General features: G+C 38.4%; 1 protein-coding gene across 5 annotated transcripts in view; it reads right to left on the bottom strand.

Annotated features, from left to right (window-relative positions):
• RNF182 (ring finger protein 182) overlaps positions 1–26735 on the bottom strand; it is a 32222-nt gene extending 5487 nt beyond the window's left edge. Inside the window, exons 1-4 of one of the 5 annotated variants that reach the window (XM_027654211.1) lie at positions 26564–26735; positions 20380–20508; positions 4677–4756; positions 659–869 (exon numbers count right to left, since the gene is read on the bottom strand). The gene's annotated coding sequence lies outside the window, so the exon portion shown is untranslated. Of the gene's footprint in view, positions 1–658; positions 870–4676; positions 4757–7937; positions 8100–9531; positions 9547–20379; positions 20509–26563 lie in introns of those variants that run through there. The other 4 variants (XM_027654210.1, XM_027654215.1, XM_027654212.1 and 1 more) reach the window with 4 other exon arrangements.
• Between the last annotated feature and the right edge of the window lie 838 nt (positions 26736–27573).

The following is a 27573-nucleotide window of genomic DNA, read 5'->3' as shown; positions in this document are numbered from 1 at the left end:
TGGAACAGCTCATTTTCTCCACCCAGCTGCGGGACACATGATTACAAAAATGAGTGTTCTTTAGCTTGCAACAAATGTCTCCTTGGATATGTGGCTGCTAGGGTGAAAGCTAGCGTGTCTCTCAAGGGCATTTGCCAGATGTACTGGTTATCAAGTGTTTCGTGACTGTGACAGCTGTTTCACACCTCAGCTGAGGAGAGGTCTGTGGCAAACTTGCGGTGCCGCACGCCCACTCTGCACAGCAGTTTTGCTACCAGACCCATCAGCTGCCCTTAAACAAATGTCATATTTTGTAACCATGCATTTTCATGACTTCAGGAAACAGCCCTTGTATTATAAACAAGAAATTAATCGGGACTATATACTCCAGAGATCAAAAATCACCAGCATTTAAAAAAGCAGCTCTATCTGACAGAAGACAAAAACTTGCTCGAGATTCAGGCATATCACAGCATTGCATTTTGCACGCTTTCAAACTCATGTCTTCAGTGCTAGAGTAGCAGGGAACTTGCCACAGTCAAATGATGGGGTCAGCACTTGTGTCTGGCTGCCTTTTGCATAATCAATAAATATCATGCACACTGAATATGAAAAAGTTGCCTCTTTCAATAAACTTATTGCTTGACTACGCATTTCAGTAAATGTCTGATTCCTTTACCTTTTCCTTGGGAAGTTTTTACTCACTCCTAGCATTCAGACCTTTGTCCTTTTTTTTTTTTTGAGGTCAAGGCAGGAAGCAATTCTTTTAAGCAATGTGATCCTTCCATCAATACATTTTACCTGCCAACCATCAGGTACAGTAAAGTCTTTTTCATAGGCCTCTTCTTCTTACTGTGCTTTAAGTATTTTCTGTTCTCTCTCTTAACTTTCTGTAAATCCATCAGAGGACGGAAAGACATAACAGAGAAGGATATATAACTTCTATAAGCAACATAATTTCTAAAACTCATCTCCTGGATTTTAAAACAAAGATGTAAACATCAGACAATCCAGTAACAAAAAAACCATGACAACATAGTGAACAAACCCCACATATTTCTGTAAGAATTGTTACAGACATGGTCCCCTCCCCATTCAATTATCTCAATAACTCTTTCCCTGCCTCTTCCAACTTATTTCTTTAGTGGCCTAAATGTTTTTATCTCTGCCTGACTGTTGTTTTTATTATTTGTACTGTGACTACATTTGTGGTGTGTTCCATTAGGCAAAGCAAACACAAGACCAACCATCTACAGTTTTCAAAGTGTACAAGCTAAGCATCTTCTAAGACACCAAAAGAACATCTTCTACAGAACTTATAACCTATCCTTTATCCTTTGTTACACTGTATACTTCCCTGTTAATTTCTACTCCTCTTTTTATTTCATTCCAAATATCATCTTCTAGATGACTTTTAGGTAGATATAAATGTCATGAGATGCTAACTTTCCCAAGGGTAAAGAAACCACAAAATGGACCAAAAAAAGTGAAATGCCAGCCTACAGGAAGGCAAAGCACTGCTGAAAAATTAAGAAGCTAAACAAAAAAGCAATAGTTTTTAACTTTTACCTCTTGAATATCATTTATCTTCTATACCTGAGGTGAATTAGGATTATTAACAAGCTAAGGCTGGCAAACATTGTCCTATGATATAAGACTAGATTCATGATAAACCAAAAATCTTCCAGAAAATGTGTCTGCTTCTTATCGAAAATTATGACCTTTCTCTGAAAACTCCCAACTTGAAAAATCTTTGTATTTTAGTGTTTATCTTTCTAATGAATATGACCAGCTTTTCACAAAAAACAGCCTGCTTTCCAACCAGTTCTATTTGGACATGGATCACTTCCCTCTGAATCAGCTTTCAAACTGAATGTGTTTTCCTATATGGCTCCTATAAATGCCAAAATTTAGCATTAAAACAAGGAATAGCAAGTCCCTGGGACTAGCAGTGCCCCAGGTGCTAAACTGGGATTATTAGCTCCATGTCCAGAGCACAATGATCCTCCTATTGTAGTTTCTGTCATGAGCTAGTCTACAAATTATTTTCAGGCTTTTTTTCTTTAATGTTCTGTACAAGATGCTTCACAGAGTCTCTACAAAACATATCCGTCAGTAATAAAACATCATTGATTATTTTTTATTTGGCTAACTTTAGATGTTGGATTTCTCCTTATGTGTCCTAGTATGAACACTGCTTACTACTATGGGTTATTTATACGTCTTTTCCTTTGAAAATTAAAATTCAATCACCAGTTCTTATTAATGCTCTTCATATATTTTTTACCTTCTCAGCTCTGTGGTGGTTTTAGATGCTTCCTCTGACTTTTTTGCTTTTCTGATTTCTTACAGAATTTTTTTATTTTTCCTTCTCAACACCCACTTTCCTGCTCTTTTTTTTTTTTCTCTGCTGGGAACTGACACCTTTTTGAATTTAAATAATGCTGCCCTTCTGTTAAATACACCACATACCCTAAAAAGTTCTCTGATCAGAGACTTATTCAAAACATAAGGAAACTGAGGATTTTATAGAAATCTGACTTCAAATTATCCTTATTTCTTGAGGAAATGAAATGTTTCTTGAGAAATATGGCCAGCTGTGTCTTCAAGCAAATTCTACTCTATGTGAAAGATTTTCTAGCTTGTCTTTTGCATGCCTCCCAGGTGTGTATTCACTGGAAGTAGGCAGAATAAGAAATTAAGGAATGGAATAGCTCAACTGCTGCCCCTCTAAATCCTGTTCCCTCACCAAAAAGGTGACAATTCACATACATCTCCTTGCTGTGTGTTGAAAGCAATACTACACAGAAAAAGAAGTGATTGTGTCTATATATTCATGTTTTGTCCTCCTCTTCAGGACATGTTTTTTATGATGCCATGAGAAGGTATGTCCCTATTACATGCTCCAATACTCCACTAATATTTCGGCTATTTTAAATACTGGACTACAACTTGCATGTAGTTGCAACTTCTTTCTGACCTTGACATCCAGGGGGCAGTCAAGTAAAAAGTCCTGACTCTAAGTCCTGTGATGAGCCTAACCTCTTTCTCTTCAACTAAAAAATTGCTAGTGATTGGAGGTCAAAGTGAGGTCCCATGTCTATTTTGAAAGCACTGAGTTTATTTTTATTAATTCTGTCGTTAAACCACTCTTTATGTCCAGTTTTCCACCTGAACTTATTTTAGATAGACTTATCTCACCTGCCAACAGACACGGGTTGTAGTCAGGGAAACTTCAATTAGAGATTAGAAAAAAAAATATTTCACAAGGTGTTCAAACACTGGAACAGGTGTCAAGATAGGTGGAAATGAAATCTTCAGCCTTACAGATATTGAAAACTTCAGTGGATACAGCCCTGGTCAGGCCAGTCTACCTTGGAATTTCGCCCTGCTGTGAGCAAAGGAAACTGGATTTTTGCAGAGATTCCTCCTAACCCAAATAATTCTATGATTTACTGCTTTGGTATCCTGAAGTCACTCTATGTGATATGTTTGAGAAGTTTTGTCCCTTACTGAGTAAGGAATCAGGCTGACATTTGTCTGTATAGCTTAACACTGCTCCTAGATACTAATTCTTTCATTTAATGTATGAATTCATTTTTACAAGCAAACCTAGAGACCTTCTCATATTTTGTCTTCCACAGAACCTATCTGATGAGATCAACACAATCCAATTGCAGAACTTCTCATTCCCGTGTCTAATATGTAGCACATAGCAGCTTTCTGAACAAAATATTAACTACTAGACACGTACAATGATGACAGCATCCACTGCAGTTAATTCAAGAACAAGCACATCTGTTACACTACGACAAGCACTTGTCTTTTGTAAGAGTCCTGACTAAGCACTGCAGGAGTGAATTCATCATTCCCATGCTGCTTAAGCTCTGACTCCCTCTCTTACCCTTCCTGTACCTTACAAACTTCTCTACCTGGACATTTTACTAAAAAGGTAAAAAAGCTGAAGCCAGAGAGGCATCTTCTGGATGGCGGAAGATCACCAGCAGTCCTCACAGTTGATTGCTGGAGGGCTGTCCCAGAAGCAGGGGGAATATCCTCCCTTGAGAGCAAGAGGAGGCGACCCACAGGATGAGACAGAATAAATAATAAACTCTTATGTGTGGTCCCAGGTATGGCCAGACAGAGTGCACAGGACTACATCAGCCCAAACAGGTCACTGGCCATTGATCAGTTTTCTACAAATTACTGCTCTGCAACTGCAGACTTTCTTCCCAAGCATGGAAAGAAAGGTGAATGGGCTCTGCAACATGTTATGGCTCTTCTTTGCACTCATCTATCAAATACTGTGTAGACAAAGTGTTCATGAGAGACCAGAAGCAATTACTTGTAGATGAAACTCTCAATATTGGAGCTCAGTCATTCTGACAGGGCAAAGTAAATGGGAAATTTGTGCTTCTCCTCCCTAATGAGAGATCATCTTTGCCTAGTTCATCAGACCAACCTTTTATCATTCATTTCTTGCAGTATTTTTTTTTCAGAGAATTTGCCAATATTTCACGTATTACCTAAAATGAATATATGAGGTCAGCAAGGAATTTCCATAAGATATCATCCATGGAGGCAACCAACATGCAATATTCTCAAATGTTTTAAAAGTTTCCTCTAAATGCAAACCAAGCATATTTAGGAAATATGAGAAGGGAAGTAGAGAGAAAAATAGATAAAGAGAAACTTACTTTCCAAGAAAAACAACTTCTTCCTAAGGTTCACTTGAGAGCACACAAGAAAAGCCTATTCTTCTCCACATGGGCAAGAGCTAGTGAAAAGGAGGGAAACAAAATTAGTAGAGCAGGGATACAGCTGGGAGATTTTTCAGTCTGTTTTCTCTGAAAGAGAGGAAGTAGTCCAACTTCTCTAGTTTGGATAGAAATACCCATATGTTAAGATTTTCATTTAGAGAAATATATTGGGTAAGTCCCATTTACTAAAATTATTTCTGTAACATAATCCAGTTATCTTTATAGATCTGTTGTTGATTTTAAGCTTCTTTCAATATTATGTGCTAAACACTCTGAAGTGCTATCTCTTCTAGCAACCACCTATTCACAAATGCTAGCAATTCACTAAAAAAAAAACACCCAAAGGCAAGGCAACCAAAGAGATAAACTGTGCTTTGAAAGAAGAGTTGTAAAAACATATCAAAATACTTTCCTTGACAAGTGTCATAGAAGATCTTTGATCACTTCTACTTTTCCAAACAAGCTGCAGTCTCTTCTCCAGCACAGACCAGAAAGGAACCATCTCCTCTAGGCCACTGCATTCACATTTGAGCAGCTTTTCTGTATTCTGACTCAGCAGGAAATGACCATCGCACCAGATTTTTCCAGCTTGTGTTAAACACAATGCAAAAAAACCCACCCCAAACTGCTTAACTAATCTGACATTTGAATAGACTACATTCAAAGTGCCAGCAGCTATCACATGTTCAACCTGTTTCATGCCACATTTCTGCTAACAGTGGATGGGTTTTAACAATGGGCATTTCCCTGTCAACTCCAATCAATGAGAGACTTTGCACCAGAGCTACAGAATGTGACGTACTGATCCATGCTCAGTTTATGGTCAGCTGTATAAACTGCTATGAAAAATGCCTTCATTCTTTTCACAAAAACTTAGTTTTCAACGGCATAGGTAATGAGGTTGTTCCTCCAATAACTACGCACAAAAGAGAAACTCTGCAACAGAGTTTATACAGAACTCTTTTATACAGAAAAAAGTTGTGTATTATTGACTGCTTCACAAGACACTAATACAAAACAGAAGCATTTTTATCAGAAGTTATTGTGACAATATTTAGAGTTCTTTCTTGATCTCTCTCAATCCTCTACATTAATGTCACAAAACTTCAAAATATAGAAAATTATAGTTTTTCATATTTGAAGTGGAATTCATGGGTCTCTATTCATTTAGTTCAGAAGTCATGTAATATTAATGTGTCATCTCATACTAAAAAAAAACCCCAACAAACCAGTCAATTTTTTATTTTTTTTTTTACTACTCCTCCTCCCCATCCTATTAAGTAAGCAGGGAGATTTTCATCTAACACACTGGCTCTTAAGGTACTTTCTACATCCTTTGCATGTGCACATTCAATATCACCAGATCCCATTTCTTTTTAACAATGTAATTTGCAATACTTTTCCATTATTCCACTAACTCACATTATGTGTCAGGTAGTAGTAGAAAATGGTATGAATAAACATTGAGTGCCTTATTGAAATCCTACTATTCTCAATTACTTACTTTCTAGCTATGGGCTACTACAGTATTGATATGAATCTTAAAACTGACTATGGTGTAGAAAATAATGTTTTATTATTTAGGCTTGTAGGCAAAAGCAAACCCTCTTCCAATATTTCTTAAGAAGAAACTCTCCTTCATATAGAATTCATGAGCTATTTATATAGCAATATGCCGAATGACTTCTTAATGTGACATACGGTTGTGGGTTGCTTTGCAGCTGTTTTAAGAATAAAACTAATAAAGGACAAAGGATCTGAGCTCTTATGAGTTGTCTTGGTTTAAACTGGCTTAATTAGATTACGTTGATAAGTAAAAGGAGGTGGCTTGAAATTTGTATCTAACACGGTAAGTTTTAATTTTGGAAATACACTAGTTAAATAGAATTAATTCCTTTAAAGTTATTTTTAATTGTTTCAAAACCTGCTTACTTGAGCTGTTTTAGCATTTTCTCTTATACAGTTTTCTCACTGCCAGTGGGTTTTCCTTTATGACTCTGACACCAATAAATGATCAACTCAGTAAAAATATATTTCACGATAGAACTCATGACCTTACTATTATTGCAGGGAAAGGTTAGACATTCTCCTTTTTGGTAGCAGGGGTGGGTTTTGGCAGTTTTAGCAAATAAGATAGAGTTCTGCTACTCTGGTCTAGTGGTTTTGCCCTTTAGAAGCTCTTCTGAGAATTGAACAGACTGTAGGACATGGATTCTAGAATATGACTTGAAAAGATACAAAATTATAAATAAATAAAAAGCTTCCCAGTATTACTTAATATAGGCATAAATATTTAATTATATGACCTACAGATATGTCTAGCATTTTTCTTTATATTAGACATTATTAAAAGCCAGTATGACTTTGTACTAGGTTTCAGAACACATGATGATAGCACTGTAGAATTTTACATCCTTGCTTTGCTAGCTACTGTACACTTGAATGTAAGTAATTAAAATAAGTCCAGAAATGCAAGCAAATAACTTTTACTTTTTTAATAAAAATTACTTGTGCTGGAAGACATGAAGTGACATACTCAAAATGTAAGATCCCTAAAATATGACAGAATTCCTTTCTTTGGACATATTTTCTATGTTATATAATTTGGGAGGGAGCAGGTGAGACAAAATTACAGAAAATTAAACTTGATTACATCATCCAGGGAGAAACTCCTCTTCACACATGGGAATCATTTTAATGCATTATAAGTAAGTTTGAATTAACCTTCAAAATAAGACTTAAATAGAAAGTAAGTGTGGCATTAGCTTTGTTCTAATGAAGCTGAAAACAACCCCAGAACAGACTAGAAATGAAGGTGTACTTCTTGCCTTTTCTCTTGTCATTAAGAACAATCCATCTAATACAAGTATGTTTAACTTGGTTCATTCTGTTTCAAACATTTTTGAGGATATGAGTATACATAAAGATTTTACTATATTGCCTATTTTATCTCAATAGATTGGTGCAAACAGGAAATAAAAAGGGAAGGGCATTATACAGGGCAGTACTGCTACTGAATTTTATGTATTCTTTACATATATTTGGTAACAAGGTTTTCTGATTTAACTACTGCTCAGAGTTTGCATGCTATCCTGTGTAGGAAGGAAACGGTAAAAAACAACTGCAGTTACTTCAGTCACAGAATGTTTGAAAACTGAATGTCAAAATATTCCAAATCCAATACAGACTTCCACTTACAAACAACTTTTCCAGACCTGGTCTTCCAGCATCATGTCCTTTTTGAAATGCTGGCAAGCAAAATCCAATCTAGCTGATGTTGCAGAAAGTACTAATATCTTGAAAAGTAAGGGTCTGAAGAAACAACACTTTAGCCAGAAACATACACTTTAAAAGTGTAATTTTAATATTTCATTTAGTTCACTTAAAGCACACATCTAAAAACAGTTATTGCTGGGATAAAAATTATTTTTATTTTAGCAATATAGCAATAGTTGACATATAATCCCTCCTAACTTTACATTATTATATCTATTATTATAATAACATCATTATAATCACTAGAATATCAATGATATAACTAAGAAAAAATTTTCAAAAAATCTTATTGATGTATTTTAAAAAAAAGGTAAACACAAAACCCTGAGATGCCATAAAAATACAATAGATCTGCAGTAAAGTTAAGTTGTATATCTTCAACTGCCTTCATGGGAAATGAACGATCCCAATGGACAAGTGTAAGTGAGGAGGCATTTACTTTGACAGTAACATAGACTGCCCTCTTAGAAAGTATTTGTGAGAAAAAGTCCATTTGGCCTGATTTATACACCATATGCAATGAATAGTCACTGTATGCACACCCATCATTCTAGATGCAGGTACGCAAAATAAAATTGCATGCATTTAAAAAGTGAATGGAAGCAATTAAATTAATTTGTGTCAAATGATACACACAGCTTTTATTCTATTCCTTTAAGGAATACAGGATCATATCAAACAAAAGCAGCTTTAAGTATTACTCTGGAAGCATCTTTGTAACTACTGGGGTTGATCCAGGACTGTCAGAGCTCCATAAATTGCTACATAACCAATCTCAGAATCGCCGGAGTGTTCTACTGGTGAGACTTGCTTACTGAGATTAATGCTTATAAAGGACATAATCTTCAGAGGGATTGATACGAATTGCTCTGCTTTTAACATGTTATTTAGCAGTGAAATGTGGTACTTTTTAACCCATTCTGAACTCTCAGAGAGAGCTGAAGTGCTACTGGATGGAATACTTCAAGTAAAGGACAGAATCCTTATGGGCTGAGACTCTACATACAGCAATAATATAGAGACTACTACACTCTGTAAGCAGACACTTCGGTATGATTGCTTTCCCAAGAAAGATCCTCTCCATTGGTAGTCCCAATGTCTCCTTGACAGTTAGTTTTGGAGAGTTAGCTTTGAAGGGTTAGCCCTCACCAGACCTCAGATTTTGGGTCACAAATCTGTGACCCAGATTTTGGGTCACATTTTATTCAGTGGAGAAAAGAAAAATCACCTCCACTTACTATGTGTATGTCATCCCTAAAGCACATAGGAATCTGTGAGGATGAGCTGAAATATGATATCCTCTGGGTATTTCTGAAGGCATCATGGTCACCAGGGTCACCCTGAGACCTGTGGATAGTGCTACTTTTGTGAGCAAGTTCAGGCCTGGAGTGCCCTTCAAACGGCATAAGAGGAGCAGAAAGATGCTGCAATTTATTCACAGCATGTATCAGAATCAGTTAAGAATGCTGCGTACCTCCCTCACATGTGTTTCTGATAGAAATATACTGCCACTTACTGTCGTGGCAGCAAATCCAATCAGGTCTAAATCGGATCAATATGAACCTGCAAAAGATTGGAAAATCTGCAGTTAGAAAATGTGTTTCAGCAAGAGCTGCATAATTCTGTCTTGGGACAAGGACAACCTGGACTTTACAAATTTTCCACCATCCTAAAGAGTTACACTGACCAAGTCTCATACACTCAATGAAGGGTATGAAACTGTCTTTGCTTTGAGCAGAGCTACAGCATTTTGATGCCATTTGTAACTACAATGGTTGAAAGGTTAAACTAAATGAAAATGTTTGAAGTCTACCAGTTGAGCAGATTTAAAATACAAAATGCATGAGAGGAAAGTATGCTTCAGAAATTTTGGAAGTAATCAAGGCATATTCAGAAACAGCTTGTATATTAAAACTAATTAGAAAGAAAAAAAAGCAACTAACACAAAACAGATAGAAAGAACATAAAATGTAATTCTAAAAGTTTAAAAAGCAACACAGTCCACGGGGATTCGTTACACTTGCCTATTAACCTGGTTTAGTGTAAATTAGTAACTGAAACCAGGTATTGGTATATTCTTAACTGGTAATAATTAATGGGGATTTTAGTTTAAGTGTTTTGCAACAGGTAGTACGAGGCTAGAAAAACTAGAAAATAGAACACTAACAAGTTCTGAATTTCACTTAAAAATTACAACATCAACACAGCAGCTCTTTAGTGAGTATTCTCAGAGATATCAGGTTTTCTATACAAACGAACAGTTTGGATGAGGCTTATGGAATAAAGCAGGAAATTAAAAAGCATTTCTTGCCTTCTACTAACTAAGAAAAGATTTTTTTAATAGAACAGAAACATAACCAGGAACATCTTAAAGTACCAGATGTTTTAAATGACAGTTTTCTTCAAAATATTTTAAATAATGAATCTCCTCTTCTCTGCTTTTACTTAAGCAAGTGAATATAGGGTTTCTGAAAGTTCTACTATGTAAGTCTCTTTTCCAAAAAGTAATACTAGAAAGATGCGCTAGTAAGTGAACTAATTAACTAGACATTAGGGGATAACACGTATTTCACTATGTCTTCATTTCCAGGGTGCTGAATGCATACAATTTGCAAAGAACTGAAGACTTGGGGAAAAAAAACCTATATAAATATACTGTCTTTTTGGAAGCTAAGATGCACTAGCCTTTATTTATGCTATTACTTTTCCATAGAAAGCTCCATGTTTAAAGCACCAGTACAGCATACTGCTGTTTGTTAGCCTACTAAAGTGAAAAGTTACAAGTATTGCAATAATAATCAATGCAAAAGGCAGGATAGCATACATTCTGAATCTGACTTTTTCACAACTCTGCAAACATAGATCACATTAATATACCAAGTTAATATACACCTTTTTCCTCTGGCTTGGCTTCTTGACAGAAAGAACTCCGTGAAATTGATTAAAATCCAATTCTGCTCCAGAGTCAAATGATTATAATATTAGTTGAGAGCTTCTGAGCTCATATTTGTCCTTCTCTGCTTCTAGAGGGCTCTTTCAGAAGGTGCACTCAAAGAAAGTGCATCCTGAGGGGCATTTCCCATTAATTGTGGTGGATATATTTTGCAACAGTGGGTACATCTACACTTTAAACTGCAGTGCAGTGTTGACATAACTGAGCCAGATTTATACTGGAACCAACCTAGCTATAATAACATGCAGTTCTGGATGAGCTAAGTTAATCTGGCTTGTAGGAGAATCAGTCAACCTTATGCACCATTTCCCATTCTATCATCCTGTGCTAATATGCTGAGGCTTTTCTATAACATGTGTCAATATATCTTGCCTATCTGTAAGCCATCACTGTAGAGTGTTGACAGAAGCTACATTTTGAAATGCAATAGGAGATACCTAAAAGACAGTAAAAGCTGTACCTTTCCTTCTCAGTTTCCAAGCTTAGATATGTCTCAGTTTGAACTGGGTATCTCAGAGGATCAGTAACCACAGAAAACAGGGTCTTTCATTTCCATTTACTCAAAATTTTATGCAAATGTCATTATTCACATTATGTCTGTGTTCCTCCATATAGATGCCTTTCAAAAATTTTTTATACCCATAAATGTCTTGTGTGTTCGAAGTGACAAGACTTACAGTAGAAGGTTTGAGAAACTTGAACTTTCATGATTTTTCTCCTGAGAGACTCCTGCTTCTGAGTGGGCTTCACAGAACACTGCTATATGGACAGATCATAAGACAAAGGTGGATTGAGGGAGAAGCAGCTGCTCCAGCAGTGAATTTTCTGTGAAGCAGATTCACTAGACAACCCCAGTGTCCATTTTGCCTTATTAATGAAGCACTCCTTTTCCACAGCAAAAGGTGATAGTATATCACTCTGTCTGTGCCCAAATCTCTAGCTTTCAATGATCCCACTCAACTGCGTAAAATAAAAAGCTCTGTACAGCATTTTTAGAGATATATTTATGGCATAGTACAGCAAAAAAATCATTCTCTCCTTTTAGGTCAGAGTTGTTAATTCTTTTGATAAGCAAAACGACAATACAGCATATTGATAATCCATTCGACAGAGATCCTCTTATATAAATCAGGAGTGATTCAACCAAATGAGGTGCAACACTTGCAAATACATCAACAAATCACATTGGCTTGTCTTAAAAGAGCCCTTTGTCTGGGGAAAAAAGTCTTCTTGTTGCTTTCCTTATGGTTGCTTGTAGCTCTAAAGAAGTGTTGAGAAAAACTTTACTCAAGGGATTTGTTCATCAAATCTTGTCACTGACATTACCTTGGAAAATGACAGCAGGAAATAAATCTTGGATGCAAACATTTTCTTAGGATGCACATGCAGGCCTTTCAGGCAAAATTCTTATTTATTTGGGTAACAGGGAGAAATTTGGTAGGATTAAGCACTGGTAGACTACTGTATGCTTTTCTTCATTGTTGTTTCATAGAACAGAAACTTTTTTGATGTTTCTAAAATTTGTTACTGCCTCATTTATTCAATTTCTTAATTTGTAATCCCTGCTAAGGCAAAAGTCATACTGGATTGACTAGAAAAGTGACACAGCCATTAATTTCTCCTTGCCTCTGTTACTAAAAAAAAATTACTCTTTTTTTTTTAATTGTCACATTATTAAATCTTGGAAACAACTGTGCTTCATAATATATAGCTCCAACCAGGGAACATCATCAGTAAACAACTATGACAGCATCTAGTCATTCATAAAAACTGCAGGACACTGTTCCCTTCCCCAAAAAGATAAAGTTCTTTTAATACATTGGGTTGTGCAGAAAGGTGCAGACAAGATCTCAAGGACACTGTTTATGAATACATGAATTGTGGCAGCCCCATTGGCAGGATATCAAGTCTGAAGGACTTACTGATCAAACATTATGTGAATGAAGTATTTGATACACTCACATAGACTTGGTATCATATCCGAATGAGACACTGCAGACTCAGATGTGTCTCATATTCTGTGAATGCACCAGGTGGAACCATTGGCTTATAACACCAGTGGTTTTGAAAGAACTTGAGATCCCACTCACCATCAACAGCAATCCTTACCTCACATGGCAAGATTTTAACCTAGTTACTCAGAGAAACAAAGTAGAGATCTACACATTATAATTATCTTTAAAGACTATAAAAGGCATCTTACATCAACACCTTAATAACCACATCATTAAGCACTACACCTAAACGGAACAAAAAAGGACCTTCAAAGTAAATGCTCACTGTCTTTTCTAAGCACTCTGAAGTAAATCTTACTCTTGCTTATATTTGTGCAAAGCCACTTAGCTCAGTTCCATTGAGTTACTGATGTGGCTTGAGTGTAACTGAGCACAGAATGCAATTTACAGGATTGCTATCTGAGAGTCTTGGGAACCTTACAGAAGAGAGCTGTGAATCAGAGAAAAGACTTCAGCAGTATGATGAGTCGGAAGGAGTTTTATGTAGGGAGTGGATAGAGAGAGCTAAGTGTGAGTGAAGAAAATTCAGGAAAAAGCTTTCCAAATTGGCATGCTATAAGGAAATACAGCAGAAAGCAGGTACGGGGGGAGAAGGTCTGAATGGCATAAAACCAAGCTTGAGCTGATACACAAGATGAATTTGTGGGGAATTTCAAAGATACAGTATTACACACTTTAGGAAGATGGCCAAAAAAGGTACGGGGGGTTTAGATAAGGGGAAGGGAAGCCATAGAAGAGTCAAGTCAGCTAAGAAAGTGTAGGTTACAAGGTATATGTTACATTTTACAGGAATCAAAGTAAGAAAGTATTAAGGCACAGACAGAGGTGGGAGGTGAGGAAAATTTCGAGGGTTATACAAGAATAGATCATGGGAAATTTTGGTAGCAATCTGAATATGAAAAGCAATGGAGATATGACATATGGCTTCTGTTGCCCACCACACTGATGAGAATGAATGTGATAAATAGTAACAGAATGACAGAGCAGGAAAGTATGTAGGAACATGTAATTTTGACACTGGAAATACCCGTAAAATAGCTACATTGAAATAGCAAAGTTCAGGAGAAAACTGTTTTATTTTGTTGTACAACATTTACTTCCTGAGTTGTAAGACCACCAACATGACAAATGGCTTGGTTCATCTAACAGAAAATTCTATTAAGGGTACGAGGGAGCGTCACAGCAGATCCTTTAGTGTTTTTAAAAAACAGATTTTTCTCAGACAACAAGCAAACCAAGAACCACAACTCCTGGCCTGTGATAGAGCTGACAGATGTGCATAATTTTGAGTAACATGCCTTCATTCTATATGTCCAGCAATACTGCTGTAGAGTTGAATGAGAGAGATTATTTGTGGCTCCAGGCTCATACAATCAGCTTAGCACCATAAAGAACACAAGATGAGGTCTGCAAATTGCAAAGTTCAGTCTGGGCACTGTTGTTTTTTTTTTTTCCAAGTGGATACATAATCCTCATTGTTTCTGATTGATCCTGTCTTAGTCAACAATTGAGACAACATTTCAATCCCAGGTCCCTGAAGTTCAGAGGTTTATAGCCTTCTGATCAGAAAGATACACTGCATGAGATCTTTTCAAGTGCAAGATTATTTAACACGGTCAAAATAACCCCTCTTGGGAATGTGAAAATAACTTTTATGCTTTGCCTAGAAATATTTTGGTTTGGTTTTGCTTTTTTCTTTTTTTGGTACCTGCATGACTCAAATCCATTTTTAAAAAAGAAAACAACATTTAATCCTCACCTGTGAAGACATGGGTAGTTGGAGCAAATGAAGATAAAAATGTAAGATTTAAGAAAGGACCACAAAATCATATTATACTAATCTTACTTCCTGTGCAGTGAAGTTCATGGAACATACTCCACTAATTCCTGCACTCAAGTGATAGAATCACAGAACAATTTACACTGGAAGGAAACTCTGGAAGTCATCTGGTTCAAACCTCACTCCTGAAAAGTCTAGAAAACAATATTGCAACACTGTGTAACAACAATTCAGTAAAGTTCAATGGGAGATCTACAAAATGGGAGGGTGTTAATCTCAGTCCATTCCATGCACTGACAAGCACCAAGGCATATGTGACCAAAAATCTGTTCAGTATCCATAATTGAGGTACATTCCTTACAATGACATGGTGGACAAGGGATTTGAGCTATCAAGTCTTCACCTTAAATTCTGGTTTCTTTTTAGGTAGGCAACCATGTGCTGCTGCTGGATGTGTTTTTCTGTTGTCTTTAGGCAACAGCAAACAATCTATTCTTCCTGTCCCACCTCTGTGAGTCATCAGGATTTACTCACTGACCTGTCTCCTGAAGTGGGTGTCCTTTGAAGCTGCACATAGCGGTGTCCTGTTATCTAGATGACCTTCTAATTTGGGTGCCATCAACAGCCGTTCTCGTTACTTTGGTGCTTCTACACCTATTCAATCCCAATTCACACCAATCAAGGTTTCCATTGCAATTCTCAACAGAAGTAAAGACAGGTCTGAAGGACCTTGTCCATTTTAGTTTTGAATGTCTCCAGTGATGGTAGAGGGTTCACAAACCCTCTGGGCAGTGACTTGCACTGAAGAATGCACTCATAGCCCATTGGCTCTTTCACCATTCAGGGGGCAGATCCAAGACAACCTCTCATACCAAGCACATTGCTACCCCACATACAAAGCAAACACAAGATGATAAGGAAAATTTTCAAAGTCACACAAGAAACAGTAAATTTGAGAAGTTTGACAGGCATTGACATCTACCTGTGGTCAGTACAGATCACAGAGCTGCTCTAGAGAAACAAAGCCAGCTGAATACCCACTTGGTTTCCATAATCCCCAACTAAAGAATACGTACTTTGAAATGTTGGCTACTGCTATATGATTTACTAAATCCTCCCTCAGGCTGTTTGGCAGATGACATTTTGCCTCTTACCTAGATGGAACTGCCAGTTGTGTCATAGCTTCGGGTCTAGTCATCCCTGAGGGTGGCAACCTCCTCTCTACCTCTAAAATGAGGCTGGCCTTTAAGGGAGAACCCCCAGTTTTAGCAGAGGCACTTAGTGCAATTTCCATATGTGTGTCTTCATCTTTAGGATTCTATTCATTACACATTCTCGGCACTGCGAATGAACACCAAAAGAAACATACAAACAAAATTGACTTTGAGTACTTTTGTTTGAATCACACATGAACTGTAATATCAAATAAAGATAAAATTTATGTGTATATATTTGAACACAAATGATGACATTTTCAGGCATTTTTCTTAAGAAATTACTTTTTTGATTGTTCTGATTTTCAAAAGCAGGTCTAACACACAGTCCATTTTCTAGGAAGTGTTACAAAGGTGTTGCTTCACACTTTATCCTTCCTTACTTCTAAATCCGTTACTATATATTTGAGAAAATGTAAGATAGTTGCAATTTTTACACTGAAAATGAGCACTACTATCTCTTCATAAAAGAAAGCATAACAGGTAAAATATTTTTGCTGGTAACTGTTGTTCAACTGGAATAAAACACTGCATTTCTGAAAATGCAGAAGAAAAGAAGTGGAAATGTTCAGGGCCAGTTTGGATGGGGCTTTGAGCAACCTGGTACAGTGGAGGGTGTCCCTGCCCTTGGCAGGAGGGTTGAAACTAGATGATCTTTGAGGTCCCTGCCAACCTAAACCATTCTGTGATTCCATGAAAAGTAGCTCAACATATTTCTTTGAACGTTACATTAATAAAGTAATGATTTAACCTACAGGTGGCATCTGTACAATAATATCTAGCTGGATAATTTTATCTACCATTTGAAGAAAATTTATCAGTCGTAGTTATGCTCTACAATCGGTACTTGAAAGGGAGTGACACACATACAAACACAGACATTCCCTGCCTGTCAGCCCACTTCACCAGAGGACACAAGATGATACTATTGAAAAGTTGATTCAAGACTGAAGAAAAGAAAGGTTTAACAGAATTACCAGGGAGTTACTTAAATAAAAGAGAAGCTTCATTTAAACAATTTAAAGCTGGGACACAATGCCATTATCACAATGCCGTGTATTAATTATTATGTTTGCTCTTTCCGGCCTGTCACAATGATGAACAATAATGATTGCACAGTGTGAGACATTCACCAGTTAGCTTATTCACCCAGTCTAGGCAAGGGATCAAGGATGTTTCTATACTGTCTGTTCCCTAACAACAGCCCTTTTTGGTTCCAAATGTAATGAAAAGAAATCCTAGAATTGGAGTGACTCGTGCACATCTTGCCTGTCGAGCCTAAAAGCCAGCTCCAGGAACACAATTGCCACAACTCTTAACTTCAGTCTTTCCAGGGCAGCTGGCACTGTGGAGAGGCAGAGAGCGATCTATGACTTCAGTTGCCTTCCTCTCAGCCCTCCAGTGGACCATCTCTAGTGTGTTAGTGTCAGTGCCATTCTTTGCTCGTGTGAAAGAAACGTTGGGGGAAAAAAAAACAACCAAAGTTTCATGGACATCTGGAGTTGTACACGGGAAGTAAGCTTTGTCAGGTGTCCTTGCTGGAACCAGTGGGTTTAGTTGAACAGACCCCCAATATTTGCCCATTTCCTATCAACACAATTCCCTGTGGGTTCCCCATTATCACTTTGCTCATCAGTGAATGTATGATGCTTGCTGTTTGCTGCCTGGCACACTGCATTTCTTTTTGCAGATGGGTGAATAACCATTCATATCTCTGACTAGAGTCTTTATTTTGCTAGAGATATGCAACTGGATTTGTGTGAGGCAGCTGCTCAGTATTTGTGTGCCAGTTAGAGTGGCCTAGTATGTCATGGTGGACAAATGACGTCAGTTCTGGAGCAGGCTTCACAGGAACTGTGCCACGGCTTAGTGCTATGAATGCTGATGAAATTGCTTTCCCAAGATTTGTTTCTTCTCTCAGAACAATATGATCTTGCAATATATGGGTACAGTTTGATTTTTTTCTGTAAGTCTTTCAGGCTTTGCCCATCGTCTGAGTGCTCCGCACTCCTTCAGTGTATTCTCTAGAAAATTTGATATAAACATTTCAGTGTTTACTGGTAGTGCAAAATTAGGTATTTTAACAGACATACTGCCAGGGTAGAAATTCATTCTCATCCACATGTCAGTCAAGAAATCCCACTCATAATTCATATTTCTTCCTGAAAGACCCTTAGCTTTCATATTCCCTACCATAAAAAAGCCCAAACCAAAACAAACAAAAACCCCCACAAAACCCAGCAAACCACTTCAATCCATTGTGACTCAAAACTGATGCCAAATAATATTAATGTCCTTCTCTGGAATTTTCTGACATACCCTACTTGTTGCACTTCTATCTGTTTAAACACTATATTGTGCACAGCAAAGTTCGTATTATTGTGTCTTGTCCATGAAAGGTATTGCTAACATTTGAACAACAAATAATGAATCGAATCCATCAGCTACGTGCATTACTGTAACACACACATAAACATTTGAATTTTAATTTTATGCATATACAAACATAAAAGCAAATGTTCATTGAAGCTGCCCTTTGTCAACCCTCCAAACATCCCCAAACAAATGCAACTCTTCAAACATGATCAAAGAAGCTCTGGGCCAGCAGTAACAGGGTGATATGAACCTGACTTTTCAATACAAACAGCTGTGTGCTGATCACTGTGTATTTTTTATTTCCCAGGAGTTATTATTTCTCATAGCATTATTTCTTGTTTCTTTTTGCTGTTTATCTCTGCTTTGGCTAACACTGCTGATGTGTGAGCAGCAAAATAAAATGTATAGGACAACTCTTTGGAAGACCTTTAAAAAAATTAAAATCTGTGTTCCAATGAGGTTGGCTTTCTTCACTCACGCAGACAGGATCAAAAGTGAAATAAAGGGGTGAAAAAACTAAGAATAGAAACATAATACTATTATTGAAAGAGGTGCAAAGTGGTACAGCATAAAGGAGGAGGCATCGACTATGCAGCAGGATTGTTTATTACAAGTTACTATTTTACAGTCAGTGGACAGATACTTCTTTTTTGGACATGAATTATGTCCACAGTTGCACTTTACTGATCATACTGTGTGAAATTGTTTCTCTTCCTAGAGCAACAGACAAACAAAAGGTGACAGGGTTGAACTTTTTGTACAGTAATTTACAGCACTGTATGCAGGAAATTTCCACACATGTATCTATGATGTCAATTTATACCCTTGGTCTGGCTGGCAAATATAAATATACATGTACATATATTTGCGTAATTTTAAATATTCTAGCTCTCTTGAGAAGGTAGCATGTATAAATGTGTGTCTGCACATGTATGTGGTCTAGAACTACAGAGAATTTACCCTCTCGAGAGACCTACAGGATTCTGAATACACACATATGCACTATATGAGCTATTCATATAAATGAGTGAGGGAAGTATCATATTAATATTATTAAAACTGAAAATTAATTAAAAAACTGACACAACTGTCATTTCTTTTCATGAATAAATCTACTTTACTGAAACAGAAAAATAGGCGGATGACTTAATTTTCAACACAGCATGAAGTTCAGAAGGCTGTTCAATTTGTTCATATCCATATCTGAATATCAAAACTGCATTCATAAGAACCATGCCAGAAAGTTTCTTCCTATGTGTTATTGTGATATGTTTCCCTCCTCCCAGTCCCAAAGTCAATGAGAATTCATATTTTAATAAATCTATGTCAATATTCGCTACTGAACCCTTACATTTACACCAGTGAACACACTGAAAACTATCCTCAAACCCTAAAACCCACACTTCAGCAAGAAGCATATGTTTTGGCCAAATTACAATATATTCATAAAAACAATTTGCTTAATGCAAATGCTGCCAGATCCATTACCACAGCACACTACTGTAGGACAAACTATCCCTGGAGATATACCAGGGAAAGGCAGGGAGGCACAACTGCACTTAATGTTTCTCTATTTCAGGCTTATAAAATGCTTTAACTTGCCTGTTAGATGGCATAGCAGTCATGTAAGAAAGTTTAATTCATTCTTCAGAAACAAATGACACAAAATTTACCGGAAACCTGGTTCCTTTGGGATTTTTGTGGGATTCTTCAATATGCAATAGTATTACATCATTTTTACATCACCTGCACAACATGAATTTTCAGCTCTGACTTGCTCTTTCCAAGTCTTGCAAGAACTTTCTCTATTTTCCCATCCAAGAAAGCATCCTTCTTCAGATCCCTACCTGAGCACATGTACGAGTCTCTATATGCTTGTTTCACTGAAAGTAAATGTATGCTTAAGTGTGATCCTATTGTCTTAAGACAATATTTTATATTCTAGGATATGATTTGGCAAAATACAACATATAAAATAGAAGTGTGATGCTTGAGAAAGTATTTTGGTGAGCTTCCAGGGACTTACCTGCCAGCTGCCAAGCTGGCTTATAGTTTTAGGCTCAATCTATTCATCCATCCATCACCAAAAGGTCTGAATGACTGATAACAAAAACAGAAGAATCATCGATGGTATGCTCTCTGTTCTCTCTTTGTCCTGTGGAAGACATGGTATTTGACAATTAAGTTTAATATTTCAGGCTAAGAAAAACTTACAGTATAAACAGGGCAGTTTTATCTTACTGGATAGATACTTGTACCTAGTTTTTAAAAGACAGAGTGGGCTAGAAATGAAATTTGTCATTGTTATCTGATCTTTCAATGAACAGGTACTCATGCCTATCATTTTGAGTGTAAAATACCACCTAATGGCCAATGAAGAATAACATAAGCTATACAGTCAGAAGATGCTCTCCTTTTTGGTCTTTTCACATAGATCTGACTAGCAAGATCATATTTCATTTCCATAAACAAGTGTTATTCAAAGTGTCAACTTTGAGCTTAATAGCACAAACATCAAGGACTTAATCTCAGAGACGTATTGGAAGGAAAAGACAACTTCTGGTCTGCCATGGAGATGTCAGAGAAGAAAGGAGAAATACATTTGAATCTTGAAAAGTGCAGAGAGCACTTCCAGCTATCAACATTTCTCAACAGATACAAATAAAATGAGGAATTAAGAAAATACAAAAAGCATTTCTCTTTAATATTTAAGCACTTTCTAGTTGCATTGTTACCATATCAGATCGCTAGAGACAAAGCTATGACCATTCACATAAGTTGGGTACCTAACTCACACTGTGAATGAAGCATGTAGATTAAAAATTCACTAATACCTGCTAGAAGGAATTATCCAATAGGTATGTTTTAAATGAGAGGCTGAGAACTAGGCTAATAAATTTTTTCACCTTTGGACTTGAAGGAAATATAAAATAACTACTGATAAATTGTATAGATTACACAAAAATTTGGCAGAAAATTAAATATCTAAGAGGACAGGATTATTTAGCAAACTGGGTTCATTCAAACAAAATGCACCTGAATACAACCAGATACAGAGATTGGAATTATCAAACCAGTCCTTGAGAATGGGGAACAATTTAATGGAAAACAAATAAACTGAAAAAAATACAAAATCATAGAACAGTTTGGGTTGAAAGGTACCTTTAAAAGTCATCTAGTCCAACCCCCTTGAAATGTGCAGGGACATGTAGATGTCACAGAGGACAAATCACTGAGTGTCAGATCATGGCAACATGGATTTAGTAACATGGGATACTTGAGGAAGGAAACATAGCTGGGTTCTACCTCTAGATACCATTACCTTTTATGCTGCAATGAAAGTCAAACTAAGATATTTTGTACAGTTCTGATGTTCACATTCTATAAAGGACATTGAACGACTGGACAGTTTCTCACAGAACAGTGAGATCAGTCACAAAAAAAATATTCAGGAGTTGAATAAAACTCCTTCATGTGAAGGCTTTAAAGAGCTCAATCTGTTTAGTTTGCCAGAGAGTGAGAGGCAACTTGATTACAGGAATAAAGCACCAGGTACAAAAGCTCTCTTTGATTAGGTGGACACAGTAAAATGTCTGTAATACGCTGAAAACAAATCCAAGAGCATTACAAAACATCAGCATTCCAATGAATATATGTATTACAATACAGTTTTAGTCATACAACAACACATCATTTTCTGCCACAGGAAGCTTCATTGAGTGTACAGTATAGTCGATTATTTAGTGAGTGCTTTGTTTTATTCTCATTGTTTAATTTGTGGCCCTGCAATTCATTCATTGTACTATGTGAACCTAGCACCAAACACATCATTGTTCACTTTTTTTTACTTTCATTTAGTTGTCACTTTAACAGCATACAAGTATAACTCAATGAACTACAGAAGATCCAGGAAGATAAAAGCCCTCATTACACACACGTTATACAACAGCCCACATGGTGATTCAAATACTGCCCAAAATTTCTGCTTAAGGTGTTTACAAAACTCTAGCTAAATAAACTACACATTTGCAATAGCCGAGGATGCACTGGTAAAGCCTTAACAAGCTTTTTTTCAAGAGTTACTTGGAGGAATTGTTTGAAGAGTGAAAAGCCAGTATCAGCTTGAGTTTTGAGTAGGTTTGTTTTCAACAGAGAATACCACTATGGAAATACTCCAGGTCCCCCATCACGTATTGGGAGACAAATGGTTTCTGCAGGTTCTTGGTAAACATCTGCAGGGTACCTCCTCAGCGGTCAAGCCATACTTTCACATAAAGCTGTGCCACAGCAGAAGCTTCAAGGTCAGATGCTTTTTCAAGCAGACTCTCATCACTGCTTGTGAGTCACCAAGGGGGGAATATTTTCCTTCCGTTCACAAGAGAACATCTCCTGCCTGAGTACATCCATCCGAAATGTGAGTTTTCTTTCTTTGTCATGAACTGCCTGCCAAGATGAGTTCCCCTGCCTGCTACACCACCTGCCCTGAAACTATTATGAAAAGGTTTGGGTTTCTAGACCAACACCCTTTGCCACAGATATTGCCAATGAAGCCTTGAAGGCTTACAAAAGGGGGTCTAAAAGAAGCCTTCAGCACCTCACTGGGCCATCCACTGTGAGGAATTGATGCACACAGTCTAATATTTACAGACTTTCCTGTCTGGGTCTCCACCAGCCTGTCCCTTTCCCATCTCCCTGTTCCTTTTCTCTCCCTTGACTCCTCCTACCAGTCCCAGGTAACTCTCTCACCACACCCCTTGACTCCAGGGCTACATCTCCATCATGGACCGCACATCAAACCCCACCTTGTTCCTCACTGCAGCTCTACATACCTTCGGGTTTTCTCAAATCCAGATTGTCACATCCCTTTCTTTCTAGCAGGTTGCCATTTCTGCAAATAACTTGGGCAATTCCTAATTAAGATAGGAAAGCTGAGAGATAAAACAGTCTATTCCATTTCTTTCCCCAATTTCTGAATATGGCAACACCAGTGGTAGTAATCTTTATAGATGCCACTTTCAAAATGTGATACATATCTACAAAACACCTGTGAACCTGAGTCTTTCAGGGAACTACAACTTTCCTGGAAATGGTAAGAAGTATCCAACAGAACCTAAAAGAATTTGAAGTCTGCTCAACACTTCAGAGGTAGAACATCTCAGGTTTTCACACTCCTGGACTAAACTTTAACTGCTGCTGTGTTATTTGAACTTTTACTGAATGTTTATGTTCATCCATCTACAGTGGAAAAGATAAAATGGTAAAAGGAAAGGTATGCTGAATTATGGCATTTATTATGCCTAAAATCCTGCTACATTGTCTCTGCAGGAAAAACAAGCTGAATGAAACACAGAGGATTGGATTTTAAAAATTTTAGAGCTGTAGTAGGTTAAAAGCTGCACATATTGTACTTCATCTCTCTTTCCAAATGAATTTGAAACCGAAGGTACATTTTGAAGAGGCTCGAGCTCTTTGCATTTTGCCACAGCATTCTCACGCTTGCAAATGTTTTCTTTATACTAGAAAGTCACAATTGTTGTGTGTTATACACTGTGACACATAAGGTGCATATCTTTCCATACCATATTACTGTCAGAACAGCAGTTTATATTGGATAGGCAACGCTTCAGCACACAATGTGTGCAAAGGCCACAGGAGAATTTCCTGAGCTTTGCTCACCAAGGATCCCTAATACTCCTTAGCAACCTGTCTGGAAGGACTGAAATCACAACCTCTAGGCAGCAGTCCCTGTATATTTGAAATAGTTGCCAGCTACAGCAAGCACACGTACATCTCCAGAAAAAAAACATTTAACAGCGAGTCATCACACCTAGGATATAGACAAACATGTTAGACTGAGGACAGTAAGAGGAATACTGGCAAACAGACCCCTGCAGTGGCCTTATATCAGTGCACAGAGTCCACAGCTTTAGAAAACGCTTTCATGAGAATTTCAGAACAGGCTTCTTATAAACCCAGTGTGGACTGAAGAACATCAGAAAGGTGTGAAATAAGTGAGAGATCTTAGCCTGAGAGACTAAGATCTAATTGTTAGAACTGTTTAGACCATCAGAAACCCTTATGCATGTCAGGCTCTATTATGGGATGTATTATCTGTACTGAATTATTGTGTTCTTTCCTGATACTGTCTCAGCTGTGCTACATTGTTTTTACCTCTGATAAACTTCATCTAGTGGAGTTCGCAATTGTTCCACAAGGAACAATTTCAGGACTGAAATGCCACTTGTTAGCGTAACTATATATATTATACTTATCCCTTTTGCCTTTAAGGCAAGATCGTATTGAGTTTTGATATTTCTCTTTCTCTGCATGCAGCTAAGGGAGTAAAAGTGTCTGGGTCTTTTTTATACACAGTTGACCTTTTATCTCCTGCTAGGTGCATTCAATTCAGATAGCCCAGAGAATGGTCTTGAAATGCTATTTTCCATCATGCTAAACTCATCTGAGGTCTCCATTTTTACACATCTAATAAACTCAAGAGTTTTCTTTCCAGTGTTGCAAGGAAAAACAGAGGTCATTCAGAAGGTTATGACTTTTTCAACAGAACAACTGTTGTGACACTTTGGAAAACAACAAACGATAAGTACCTACAAACACTGTGCAAACCACTGTAATCAACATATCTGAGAAATTCCACCCTTTTTTTTGTTGTTGCTGTTTTTAAAAAACTACATCTGAATTCCACTGCATCTACCACTACATTACTAGTTTAAATTTTCTATTGAGAAATATTTCAACTTTATTAAGCCTCATTTAAAACTTAATTTTGTTTATACATCTTCTGCAAGAGAAGCCTGTCTCCATTTTCTATGCTACTTGTATTCATGATTGCTGAAGATTGCTGTATCTTCTCCTTCCACTATTTTCACATCATTTACTTAAATGGTATTGGTAGCTCCACTTAACATTTCACTTATATGCTTCTCAAACTTCTTCCAGTCAACGCTTAGCCTTTGAGTTCTGATGCCCTGATACTACCTTATGCATAGAGTTTAAGATCTCTAATAATCTGATATTTAGATTACATATTACCTAAAATGTCAATTCTTGTCCACCCTCTCAATAACTATGATAGCCAGACTCTCCTCATCTCACATACTATTTCCCTTTTTCCCCTTGTTCACATCCAAGAAGATTCCCATCTAGAATATGCTGCTGGCTGCATATCAGTCACAGCACAATTTTGCCTTGCCTCGCTATCTAGTTTATTTCCTAAATCACTCAGCAACTAACCATAATGATTGCTCCTCAGGACCTCATCATGCAGGGTCAGCCATTCTGCTATCATTGGGAAGTTCCTCTGAATTTTAAACTTCTGCTGAAATGAGTGGTTATTCTTACAGCCAACTACTATTTGGATGTTATTGATTGCAGCCACCACAAGCATTGCTCAGGCAGATGACCTGCTAATGACCTTCCCATCCACTCTCTGATATTAGTAGGTGAGGACTGCTAATTCTTGCCTAACCTTGGCTGCACCAGATAAGCAAATATTTATCACCTCTACCATCTTAGACTGACTCTGAAAGCTACACTCATTTTACCTAAAACCCTTTGGTACACTTACTCCTAGAAACAAGCAGTGATTTTCTTGTTTATGTATAATACCAACCCTTTATATATTTTTTTTCCAAGTGGCACATTTTAAAACTATTATCCTATTTATCATTACTTCATAAAGCTGAAGAAATGAAACTTTGTAACCTCAAAATTTCCAAGTGGTCTTTTTTTTTTTTTATACCACCACCACCAAAACTACTACTACTACTACTATTATTATTATTATTATTATTATCATCATCATCATCATCATCAAGGGATAACCTTAAGGGACGAGAAGCGCTGTCCCCGGTGTAGAGGGCGAGCCGAGCCCACTGGTTGCCGCCCGGGGCGCGGAGCTCGCCCGTGCCATCTCCTCCCGCCGCCGCCGCCCCGGCCAGCGGGGGGTACCCGGGGGGAGCCGCACCACCGCCGCGGCCAACTCGGGAAGGGGCCGCCCGGGGCGTACCTGCCGCTCCCCTCCCGCACCCCTCCCCGCTGTCCATCGGTTGCCACAGACGCGAGCAGAGGGAAGGACGGACGGACGCCTCCCCCTCTCCCCCGCAGCCGCCGCCTGGCCCGCGGGGAGAGACCCTCTCTCCGCCGGCGGCAGGTCCCCGAGCCTCGCCGCCGGGCATCCTCTCACCCCGTACCTGTCGCGGTGTCCTCGGGAGAGGGATCCGCGTCCCCCCGCAGCCCCGGCGCGGCAGCGAGCGGCCGGGCTTTGTTACTACTCGGAAGAGCCTCGGCTCAGCGCCGTCGCTATAGAAACTGGCTGCGCCTCGAACAGACACCGGCGAGTGGCGGGAGGGAGGCGGGAGCCGGGCGGAGGTGTGGGGTGAGGAGTGAGCCGTTCATTCAGGAATATCTTGGCCTTTTCCTCCTCCTTCGCCTCCGCCTGCAGCCAGCCCCCGGCACCGCCCAGCCCGGCCCGGGGTGGGAAGGCACCTCGCCGCCCTCACCTTAACCCGCATCCCTGGGCTAGGATGTGGCCCCTTGGCTCAGAGCACTCCCGCCCCATCCTTGCCACCTCCTCAGGGAGACTTGCCCCCAGAACGCACACAGAGGTACACTCACACTCCGAGAGTGGACCTCAGGGCAGCGAGGACCCAGGGAGCACCCATACCGTGAAATGTCCGGAGCTGACCTGCACTCCCGCTCCTGCCCCTCCCTGCCTTTGCAGCCCGTTTGATCTCAGAGCATCACCACAAAACCCCGACAAAGCCGAGACCAAACTTTTTTAGCAACAGCTTTTCATTTTGTAAACGTGGTTTAGCTCCACATCCTCAGGCGAGGAACTGCTTTTGTGTGGGAACTTGCTGCTGGAACCCCTTTGGACAGCAGCTCATGGTCGCTGAAGATCCAGGGATTCAGTAGGGTTTTGGAATTCTGCAGAGTATTTAGTATGATGCAGCAGACCCTAAGGGTTGAGGAGGGCCCAATGCCCTGGGCGCTGTGCAGGCAGCAAATGGGAAGGGAAACACGGGCTATGGAAAGGAAGAGGAGGGAAAGGCTGAGAATTGATCAGGGTAAAGTGGCCAGGTGGGTGTGAGTTATCATTGTGTTCTGCCAATTTTTAGACTTAGGGTCTTCTGTTATTTTGAGTCTAGGCAGTAGCATGTTTTCCTACAGCAACAGCCTATGGCGTATCATGGATGTCCAT

Source organism: Corapipo altera, unplaced genomic scaffold (genome assembly GCF_003945725.1).
Source record: "Corapipo altera isolate COAL_440 unplaced genomic scaffold, ASM394572v1 60, whole genome shotgun sequence".
Lineage (NCBI taxonomy): Eukaryota > Metazoa > Chordata > Aves > Passeriformes > Pipridae > Corapipo > Corapipo altera.
Note: the sequence above shows the minus strand (reverse complement) of the source record. Positions and strands in the feature narration are given on the sequence as shown.